Source organism: Pieris brassicae, chromosome 3 (genome assembly GCF_905147105.1).
Source record: "Pieris brassicae chromosome 3, ilPieBrab1.1, whole genome shotgun sequence".
Taxonomy (NCBI): Eukaryota; Metazoa; Arthropoda; class Insecta; order Lepidoptera; family Pieridae; genus Pieris; species Pieris brassicae.
Window position 1 is genome coordinate 3,443,217 of NC_059667.1, and position 12,814 is coordinate 3,456,030.

Here is a 12,814-nt window from a genome sequence, read left to right on the forward strand (position 1 = left end):
TTTCTTTTGCAACATGACCGCCATACACATCATTCACCCTTCGAGTCGTTTCCGCAGCACTAGTGCCACGGCGGAACTAGTACTCGTAAATAATGCGATACTTTAAGTTTTCCATTTTGTAAAATGAGTGACGCAAACAGAAAAAAACAGAAGAAGAATGAATGACGGTCATCGAAGCACAAATACATGAGTAAATAGCTGTACAAATTTGAATTTGGAATTCCTTACCAAAGAGGAGAACATCGTGATTAAAGTGGCCAGTACGAAATACGCCAATTTCATATGTAAGGACCTAATATTTATATATAAATCAGACATTGCCTAGCTTTGACCTATTTCATGTTTTCTAATTACAGATTGAGCGAATATTTTTTATCTGTAGCATATATAATTTGGCAAAGTGACGTTATACTGAACAATCATAATTTTAATAATAAGGTCAAGAGCTTTCGTGGGCACAACATGAGAAAACATTTAATTTTATTTGTTTTCTATTAATTTATTACAGACCTCGTTACACATAACATATTATTGTTTCACATATTATGTTTTACTGCGCGCTACTAACCTACCACGAGCGTAAAATTTTCTTCCGGATTTTTGTTTTTACCGAGCACTTTATGATACGGTGATTTGACGTTATATTTAGATTATTGTAAGGGTATTTATATTTACAAAACACGTCTAAATAAGAGATTTTAAAATGATGAGCTTTTCTTAACATTTACGTAAACAAATACTTTTTTGTTGGATATACAATTTATTGAATAACATTGATAAACAAAGAACATAGTGCAATATTTGCGGTTTTTATTTTTATCAGTAATTAATATATTTTTTCGCAGCATTTCATTATTCCTGCATACTTGATTTAGCGCTGTTGCGGTCGTTCACACTTAGCCTCTACAAAGACATGTGTCAATTGTCAATACCAGTAACATAAATTTTATACTACAATTAAACTAAATATAAAACAATTTAGCACTCTCCTCGCTAAAATAAACTGGATTTATTACGAGAAATCGCACGAGTTTTCTGGTTTATTTTTACATATTATACCAAGATGTGTCGTGGGGCGATCGTATTATCGCTTATTTTAATTGTGATGAAAATGCTCACATACACAGATGACTCTCTCTTTAGCAAAATGGGCAAGTTACTTATTATTTTTTATGAATAAGGAAAAGCTTATTATTTTTAATATAAAATATGAGCCATACCGTCCGTGTCAAATATTTGTAGAAAGTCTCACTGAAAGACAGATGCACACATAGGAAAGACTGATGGTCTTTTATGTTAACGTTAAATACTTTGTCAAACTACAATCCTAGATTGTTTAATATAGGGCGATATGTTAACAATGTTTTAATGGTGGATGCAAGCAACGTGCAATTTTTATTATATCTACATTCTTAACACATTTTGAGATTCATTTTGATTTATATAAAGGCCATATTGAGGTGATCAATTTTACAAGGCATGAAATATACGTATTAAAAATGACATTTGACACAACAAGCGACACTTGACTATATTCCTTGGACAATTTATTAATTTTTAATGCAATATAAACTTTAATTTTTTTCCGTAACATTTTAATCATTTAGATTTAAACAAGTAAAAAAAGTTTTTTGGCTATATAATAAACTTGCATCTTCTAAATACTGATGACTTGAATAAAACAGATGAAGTAGCGTTCGGAGTGTGGGATGCCAAGTTACTATGTACCTCAACTAAATTACTGAAATTAATTTCCATCTCTCTGCAAATGAAACGATAAACTAACGCGCGTAGGTTGTAATAAATTAAATTATCTAGTGCTAAAAGAAGAACCTTTTTATCAAAGTTGTTATTAACTAAACATTCAATAGCTGATACAAAGAACGACCATTTTTCCAACGAAATCGCAAGTTCGGTGTAACTCCCAATCTTGTTTATACTAAGTGGATAACTGGAAAGATTATTGTGAAACAGAATATGATATATACAGAATAAAATAATTATTCTCAATGAATAATAGTATAAAAATATCTTGAGAATTCCCAGCTTAGTTTTATAGCCTGGATATTAGCCAATATACGTATGTGTGTAATGCGGCACTTCGATAGGGCTTCCTGATTGTATGAAAAATTGTGTATTTAAAAGTATTATATTTTCAAATAATTTATTCGATTTGGGTATATTTTAGTGTAGGTTAAATAATATTTTGTCAGATTTATTACAAGAGTGAAAATGGCAAAACATTCGATAACTATTTGTAGGTACAGGCAATTGTACACGCTCTTAGGCTTAATTGGAAATGGGCAAGGCATCTAGAACGCGGGATAAAAGATGGACACTTAAAACAAACAAAAAAATACTGGACTTACTGAGAGATGTATAGGACGACAAAAGAAAATATGAGGTAATAGAACCTGTGGGGACGACTGAATGAATATTGCTCTAGACAAAGAGAAAAGGAATAATATGGAGTAGACGTTTAACCTAAAAGGGGCCTTACACAAACAAATATTTGACAACTAACAAAACTAACCTTATCTGTGGTACTTATACTAACACAACTAATACTTATACTAAAAAATGTACGCTAATCTGTATGGATTCATTAATAATAATTCTGTTTATAGCATAAATTCCTCGTAACTGATTAATATTCTACGCCGTAGCAATCGTAGCATTCAGTACCAGTACACATTGTTATACGTACCTCAATTCAGACGCTACGAGAAAATTCAACACTGCAATTTGTAGATTGACAAGCTACTGTTATGCGGTGTACAACGTGTATTGGAATTAAAATATTATTACTAACATATAAAGCGTAACAGTACAAGAAGTTTAATACAAAAGGCCCACGCTATAAAAAAGAACATAAAGTATTACGCTCATCTCGCAAAGGCAATAAAATAAAATGTTACTTGGATCAGTATTGTCTTACATATAAGTTATTGATATTGATTTGTACTGAGATTGTTCTCTTCTATTCAATGCATATATATTTTTTAATGTAATCGGAGGTAAACGGGCAGGAGGCTCACCTGATGTTAAGTGATACCACGTTCTGTATATTCTTGAATATACCAAACAATCTATAGAAAGTCTTGTATAGGTTTATTGCATAATTCATCTTTTTAAGCAACGATGTTATGAATGTTGTTTGATGATTTGTTATTTTAAAAGATTACCGAGAGTTTTTTACGCCGGCCTTTTCACTCGGCCTACATCCTCTGTCTTCTTTGCCGATGAGTAGGGCTGTCTGCCTATTTAAATTAAATGACGTGGAATAAGTGATACTTGTATCTTATGTTCCATAATAAACTTATTTTGTTTTATTTTAATTTTAATGCTAAAATCGGATATCTCAACGTTTTAGCCTTATTTTTTAATTTTAATAAGACCTATCAAGACCCGATACTTCCGATACAACAGCCTTCTGTAATTTGCATAAATTATTTCATTGGAAGTTGATCCTTATTCCCAAATTTTATGTCTATAAATTCGTACTTTTGTTTACTATATATTATACGTTTGGCAACGCGAATAATGTACATACTTTACGGTAATTCAGTTTCACACTCACACGTTACGTTTCATTTGACGACATTACTTTAATTTCTACACATATGTGTAATCTAAATTAAAGATTCACGTCATTGATATGTAACGTCACGGGTTCCACTGCCAAGTAAACAATCACACGAAATCGTAATTATGACGAAGTGTTCACAAAAATAATTGTAATGAATGACGCGATTCCAAGTATTACGAATTGTATTAGTAACAAGCAGTATTGGCCTAGTGTTTTCAGCGTGCATCTCTCGTCTCTGAGATCGTAGGTTCGATCCCCGGCTCTGCATGGCTTGAACGGTGAGGGAGAACATCGTGAGAAAACCGGCTTGCATTACACCCAAAAAATCGACGGCGTGTGTCAGGTACAGAAGGCATATCAACTATTTGCCTTTTAGATTGACAAGTGATCATGAAACAGATGCAGAAATCTGAGGCCCACACCTAAAAGCGCCACTGATACAATTAATGAGCTGTGTGCAATGATCACTTTCTCGTACGACATAGGAATGTTGAGTATAAATACTCAATCTGACTTTAAGATACCATTGAGGATTGAACCTGAGGGTCAAAAGTAAACAGCTACTAAAATTTAATATTTTTACCTTTTGATCTGTTCAGTTTTTATTGAGCTATAAAGCATTCCTAAACATATCGCTGGCGGAAGCTCCGTTAAATTTAGCATCTTGTCTAAATAAATTGAGCAGAAATAGATCAGGCGTACATCATTAGCCGTTTATTAAACGTATGATCGTAGTTAAGGCATATATTACACACATTCGTAGTAATACGCTGTAACCTTTTTAAGGTCAAATACTAATTTTATATCGAACTTGCTAGTTTAAGAGTTACTTCATGATTTGTTAAATGCGTAATAAGCCGGTAAATTAATAATTATGTTTTACATCGTTAAAGTGTCGTTTAATTATTTATAGTTGCTTATGCCGATAAATCTATGTAAACTAAACAGTGTATCGGATAATATTGTCCGATATGAGTGACTTAAGTATAAAATTAGATGTCTCTTATGTTAGACCGATGGTATCCAGAAGAAAATTAGCCTGATCGCTCTTGGAAAGCAACTTTGACTTCACTCGAGGTCATTCCAGGTTCTTCCGCCTCTAGTATGATGCTTGCTTGACAAGTGGGATCTGGGCGGGCATGTTTCCTTTCGACTTAGGGATTCCAGTCGCTCGGCAATGTGACTTGGATTCCTCCGGAGCGTGGGAATCACTCAATCCTATTTTCGGCGGTTTATAGTTACCGCTATCTAAAATGTGTCTACCATTTTTTGAAATATTTAACGATCAAGAAATTAAGGTTGCGCTCTCATACGAATTGATTATTCTCATACGCACCCCGTTATTCGAATACATAATTTAATTACAAATTAATCAGATGAAATTTTTATAATTTTTAACACAAGGATGCATTAAAATATCCACCATATAACGCTAATAAAGAGCTGTCAGGTCTGGTTAAGCGTTCATGACCTTTATCCGGTGAATGACCCGAGTTGAATTACTGGTACTGATTATCTTCTTTTTAAGAATTTCATCGAGGTGTAGAATTAGTTACTAGGTTAATAAAATATTATTTGATCTGGGAGCGACAGTTTTCACACCCAGGTCGTGAGATCGGACTTCAGTTGTGTAGCAATGGATTTTTATTTTAATGTAAACAGTCAATGGAACAGACGTAAATTTATGCCCCACCTGCAGTGTTTGTCAAACCCCAAAGATAACTAGACTAAAATTACTTTACCAAGGTTATCAAGTTTTTCATTATATATAGCTATAACTTTTGTTAACATCAGTTAAAATCAAATTGTATATAAAAAATCGTTTCCGTAACTACCTTACTTCTTTATAAATACATATTTTTTCCAATTTCATAATCTTATGAGACTTCCTCCATAAAGTATTTTAAGTGTCACACGTGCGTCAATCAATGCGGCAAATTTTATTTCTCCGTACTCAGAAATAAACAAAAACAAATAAACTTTATTAGTTTCATCGTTCCACTTGACGGCCTTTCTTTTAAGCAGCAATAAATTATTTGGCAATTATTCAAAAGTGGCTACCCAGCTTACGAATCATAACTTCTTTTACAAATAGATTATTGTGTAACTTAAAATACGAAATGATTCCCTGAACCTAGGTAAAATAAAATTCACGATGGAATTCACATTGCTGTTACGCACTTGTATTATTATTAATTTATTACATTTTATCAATAATAAATTATTTAATTGAACATCGAAACATGTATTTAATAAAGAGCTTTTTATTTTTTTATGTAGACAACAATAAAAACACACGACACCAAATATAATTTTCATATATGTTACTTACCATAAAATACGTCGGACAATTTACAATAACTGATCTTGCGAGATGTTAAACCATTGATTAATTCGCAGATTTTATAAGTAAGGATTTAAGAGTAGCAACTAACCCCTTTTCCTAAAAGCTTAGTATGAGTGGAATCAGGGGCAGTCGTCTCCAGGGATACACGCAATCTATGACATTCATTACGCAAACCATGTTAGATGCGGTAACTCAGTTTTGGAGTAGGTTGATTTGACCACTTGTACATGTACCGGATATTATATAAAACAAATATACTTATTATTTAATTATTATTATTACTATGTAAATAAACATCATTTCAAAGTCACATTTAGTACATGTAGATATATGGCTGTTTCAGCGCAGAGGAATCAGTCACCCACGTAGTCCAGGAATGGGAGGCTGTGGCTAATCAACGTACACAAATCCTCGGAACAGTGAGGTCGCTCCGCGAAGCCTGTGAAGTGCACGGGAGACTTCTGTGCTTCTGGAAGGAGTTAGGCTGGCTAAATTAGCCAGGACTTAACGCACAACGGACCAATTACGAGTCTAAGTGCGGAAATTGAGTCCACCTTACCTTACCTAGTACATGTAGATTCATAATATTTTTGTAAACGTGGCGTAGCGTGACGTAGGAATAGTCCAGTATTACCCAACGCGGGATCCACGCCTCACAGGGGGGCAATTTAATGGATTATACAAATTTAATGGTTAAGACGGGGAATAGAAATCGGCTGGACACAACGTGAAGACTTGACACTGAAGCTTACCAAATTGGAACCTAATATGAAATCTCTGTGCAGCAAGCATCAAACGCAACGATTTCACTAAATTTAAATTATAGACTAATATAGAAAAACTTTCTTAAAATTAATTGGAATTTGACAAGAATTTTAGAAGTTTGTGAAACACTGCTCTTGCATTTTTCAACTACTATTAGTGACTATATAGCCAAGTTTAATTCCTCATAAAAAAAACTCATGGTTATGATTTGTACAGTCTAGTCTACACTCTAGGGACATCTTTGTGTCGTGATGACTAGACTAATGAATAATTATGTCTATATTTGGTTTTAGTATCTAGACTGCTACGCATTGTACCTGTGTACTTTTCATATATGAGATTTTTTTTAAACGTAAGTAAATGTATGTATATTGCATAAAATGAAATTTAACAGTTGGACCAAAATGTAAATCAGAAAATATGACGCGCGTTGCGGTCGATTGGGATTGATCAAATGTAGACGAGTGACTGAATATGCACTGTTTTTTACCTAATTTAACTGTGTATATTTTATTATGTGTTTTAAAATGCTCCTTGATTATTGATTGTATTTTAAACGCGCAACTTTAAAAGAAAGCGTTCAGTCAATGGAAGGGCCAAATACTGATTCTTTTTGTTTGTTTTGTGTACAAAACTAGTCAAACATTATTTCGTATGGTTATGATTACCAACTTTATTCTTTATTTAAGTAACTTATAAGATAAAAGCTATCTGAATAAAATCACAGCTACTATGAAACATTTACTCTGGAACTACATTTAAATTGCTTCAAGCGAAGCACTATTTCTATTGAACACTGATGCAATCACGAACGAGAATTACGACATTTCTAGTTGTTTTTTTATTAAATCTTATACGGCAGTCACACTGAAGGAGTTATACGTTATATAATCTATTAGAATGAAGATTACCAAACTCGGAAAGATTTCCTTAATTTGTCGATTAGTTCCCGAGAAATTTGTTTCGACGTACAAGCATAAATAGATTATGCAATTTTAACTATATCACATAAATAAATTATAAGTATATGTCAAATTCTTAGGTCCTTATAACAATTGCTAGCAGTATCGCGAGCGGGTACAAAGTTACTTAATACTGTGAGAGATATTTAGTTAAACACTTGCTGAATTCACAATGATTGCATTATGTATAATTTGTTATAAAGAGGTTTTATGTTTTTTTTTGTTTATACATAAATTATATTATATTCTAAACTTTTGTATTAAGTAACTGTAAGAATAAAAAAAAAGGAAATAAATCTATAATCTATGTGCTCTCCTCTGATAGATGCGTTTTGGAAATTGTATCTCGCAGCTTCTAGGATCTTATATAAATATAATATATATAAGCTAAGTTAAAGTTGGCGGATATGTTCAATTCCAAACGATTGGCACTGTAACCACTTTTAAAATTATTCTTTAAAAGACCTGTAATTCATGTATTTCCGTATTGCATTTTGAATTGTGATATCTTTAGTAGGCTTTAGTTCTTTTTTGTAGGTTTTAGTTCGGTGTTTGTAATCTTTACTTGTTTATTATTAATTTAATTGTTTGCCATACGTCTGCCCGATGTTTTTAAAACGAAAGTTTTAAAAACAAATACTGGTACATCGTTTGAAGGCAGTTAAATAAAATCAATGCACTATAAGGAACGTGTTCAACTTTTCATTGCCTTTAATAATAAATCAAATACATAATCAGCTACGACGTAGCAACGATAGAATTTGATATCACGCTGCGACGCTCCGCACCATCCTATTATGTAAGTTTGGAGCACGTGGATACGATTGTCACGTGTCTCCCATTAAACCAAAACGTTTCGAACCTTTACACATGTTAGTATTTATGTAAGAGAATTGTTTACCTAATGTTATGCAGGCAACTTACAAATTCAGCGCAGTATATTGGAGTGTGTAGCAATGGAATTTTCCACTATGCTTTCCAAGTTGCTCGTACCATTTTTTGTGTAGCGGCATTTCTGGCCCAAAAATTGACGATGTCTGTCAGGCACACTCATTAGTATTACACACGTAAGAAGTGAAACTTCTTTATTATCTTATTTTTCGAAAAATAATCTACAATATACAACTTTACAGAAATTGGTAAAATAAATTAAAGTTTTACCAAAGGCCATTATTATCATAGACATGAATACAAATAATACAATTATTTAACATTATTACAGAATTTAATTAATTGTAATAGAATTATTACTATAATTGTAATCGTTATTACATATTTTTGTTATAAATGGCTTCGAATCTCTTCAAATCAACCATGGTAGGGTCAAGAAATATGTGACGCTTAACGGAATAATGTTACGCGTAACTGAAAAATGTGACGGTAATTTTTTACAATGCCGATAAACAAGTTTCGCTTCATTAAATTTTATAAATATTTTAAAATTATTGTTACAACCCTAAAATGACTCGCATTCGCTGTACTTGTTGCGTGGACCTGGATATCTGGAAGCTGTATCAAGGATGCTTCCTCCCTGTATGTAAAATACTATGCACTGGTTTGGCTGTCGCGTGTCAGTATAGTAGTAGTATGGTAGTAAAAAAAAATCCGAATATAGATCAGTCTAAGACTAGCAGTTACCAGCAACAGTGATGTGAACTCTACTGTACTACTACTACCATTCACTGGATCCTTAATATGATATTATAATGAGTTAATTCGGTATACGGTTAAATGTGCGCACGCGACAGCGATTCAAAATCCACGTATGCTTGAGCCATTGTGCCGGAACACAATCTGCCATTTCCGGTTCGTAGACTAAAGTCAAAATCGACAATTGTCTTCCTTCTTTGATTGACTTCGATTTAGCGCAAACACTTAAATACATATAATAACAACAAAAAAGCCATTAGAACTTATTTATGGAATCCTCAACTTACGGTAAACAGTCATTGTTCTATTTCACTTTGAATCCAGACAAGAAGCTGTACAAACGAAAAGGTCATTGATTTTCGAATACTTTTCACATTCATAGCATAACAATTCCTGAAAAAAGTGATTAAATAATTATTATTTAGAAAATTAATGATAGAAGAAATTAATGACAATCACATCCTTTATGTGATTGTCAGTAATTTCATTCCTTAGAGGCTCCTTATGTGCTTGAGGGATATTTGCCGAGACCCGAACTGATGTTTATAATGCTATCATTCGGGAAAGAGTGGCATGCTGGATGCATCGTGTTTGGCATAGCACCAATGGTATCTGGTCCTAAATGTGTTGATAACAAAGAACACGGACATCCTTAAAACGTTGCTATGCTTGATTGATGAAGATTGTTAGTAACTCTAACTAGATGAATATAATCTTAAATAAATTATTATTATTATCCAGTTTATTAAATAGTTCAATTGTTATTATTTTGTATTGTATTTAAATGTAAAGAATCACTTGACTCATAGTCGAAGCATCTTAAGTATCTTAAAGTAGGATCTTCCATGATACGAAGTAAGTACTACTTAAGTAAAAATAAGATATATTGTATTGTCTTTTGTTAACATAGCTTATACACATTTAAAGAAAACACTTTTTTACTGGTTTGAAGCTGAAGTGTATACATAGCTTCAATCCGGTAAAAAAGTGTTTTCTTTAAATAAGATATATTATTTATTTATTTATACTTTGTTATCATAATATCCATAATTATACAAACAAAAAGTAAGTAGGTTACATAAGTTATTAGGCAACAGGCGGCCTTATCGATTCTGACAAGCGATTTCTTCCAGGCAACCCTAATTAATACTATCGTAATTTTATGAAGATGTATTCTCAATGTATTCTATTATATTATATCTGTTTGTTTAATATTTTTGTTTATTTATATTTACTATCATTTATATTGGTAATTTCTGAGTGGAGCTCACGTATTGTCCAATTTTTTCCGACCTAGAACATGATATATTTGTGATACAGTGACTTAAGCCTGAAAGGGTTCTTATTTTATGAGTGTAGATTAGTTTGTGGGCACCGACATTACAAGTAAAAATTAGACAAAATACTCAAGTTCAAAAAAACATTTATATGTAAAATCTTGTTATAAATATTATATAACATAAATATTATATAACAAGAACAATCATACAGTACTATCGTATTGCACTCCGACTTGTCATAAGAGTTAACGATTACTTAATCCATTTAATAAAGCTTTGAAAAATATACTATTCATACGAAAACAAAACAGGTCTTTACAACACGCTTCCTTAAATCAACGTGAATTTAACTGGCATTGAAATTCATTCAATTTAAAATGCATTATTTTGCCGTTTGAGCGAATAAAATTGACGACGATGTATACGACCGGTTTTGATATACAATATAATGTATAAACGACGAAGACGATTATCAAAGAGCTAAATAGCGGGTTACATAGTTTTATCAACACCCGTAATTTAAAAAGAGTTTCGCTACAACCTTTATTTTGTTAGTTCTGTGCCTCAGATTTCTGAATGAGTTTCGTGATCACTTATCAATCTTATAAAAGACATGTAAGTGAGCTGCCTTCTGGGAGTGACACACGCCATCCACTATTGAGTCTAAGGCATGCCGTCTTACTCACAATGTTTCCTTCACCGTAGGAGTGAGCTAAAATGCACATACAAAGTCCATTGGTCCATTGGCACAGCTGGGGTTCGAACCTACGACCTCAGGGATGAGAGCTTGAGAACTGTCTGGATGAGGTTTCCAGCATTGAGGACACGAAAAGAACCAACCAACAACTCCGCAAAAACACCAGCAGTAATCAGTAACAGCAGTAACATATCATGGCGCGGATAGCAAAAAATCCTGTCCGAAAACAGAAGTTGATGGGTGTCAGTAGGAAAATAGTAAAAAAGTTTTTAAATGAAGATCTTGCTCGTAGCATACAAAAAAAAATATTGGGGCAATTACTTAATGTTCGCCTAAAAGCAATAAGGCTTAAGAGGTCGCGGGTGTTGTGAATGCGGTATCCTCTTTACGGACGAAAAACATTTCGATATTGAAGAGAAGTACAATAAACTGAATGATAGAGTGTACATTAGGAATTCTGAAGAAGCTGAAAATAAAGTACCAAGGGTGTAACATGGACATCATCCATCATCAGTAATGGTCTGATTGGTAGTGTCCTATTACGGGCCAACTGAGGTTCATTTTTGCGAAAAGGGGGTCAAAACCAGTGAAAAAGTGAACCAAGAGATGGTTTTGGATGGGCTTGTCAAAGACCAGCCCAGCACGCTATTTGCGGGACATTACTTCATGTTCCAGCAAGACTCTGCGCCTGCACACAAAACCAAGATCACTCAAGCCTGGTTTGAGCGTCAAAATATCGACTTAATTAGACATCAGGATTGGCCTTCCTCCAGTCCGGATCTTAATGCTTTGGACTATAAAATTTGGCAGGTCTTAGAGAGGAAGGTCTGTGATAAACCCCATAAACATTTTAAGAGTCTGAAGTCAACTTTTTATTTATTTAACTCATGAATATGGTGCGTGCTTAAGGGCCTGTATTAAAAATAAAGGAACTCATTTCGTTTTCCTAATCCATAAGGTTATATTCCTTAATTAATTTACTATAAATTGATATATCACTCATTAAAAACGGATCAGTACTTTTGTTTTTATTATTATTTTCATTTATGCCAAAACTTTGGGACCGACTACGTATTTATAACATCGTCAATAATATTTACTGTCTCTACTTATACGTACATATCTGTCTTTTTTTCTGTTATGTAAAAAGTGGAGATGAATTTTAAAACCTTGTAAATGAACGCGATACTATTTTGATTCCTATATTTACGCAGACACAACATTGGAATCATCAACGCTATAATTTGTGTTCATTAATCAGTAGGTATATTTTACGTCGTTAATAGACTTACTTACACATTATTCAAATTAATTTCAAAGAATAAATATGATTGTTAAAAAAGTCCATAGAAAAAAAACAGCTTAGAAACATTCTAACTAAAGGTGTCCAACACCAACAAAGAACTTGGGATAGATTTATTATTACGTTGGTATAATTAATTACTTTTATGGTAATTTAGCTGTCGGAACCTTCGAGTAACACCATACGGTCATAGCATAATAAAATGATAATTTCAACGATTA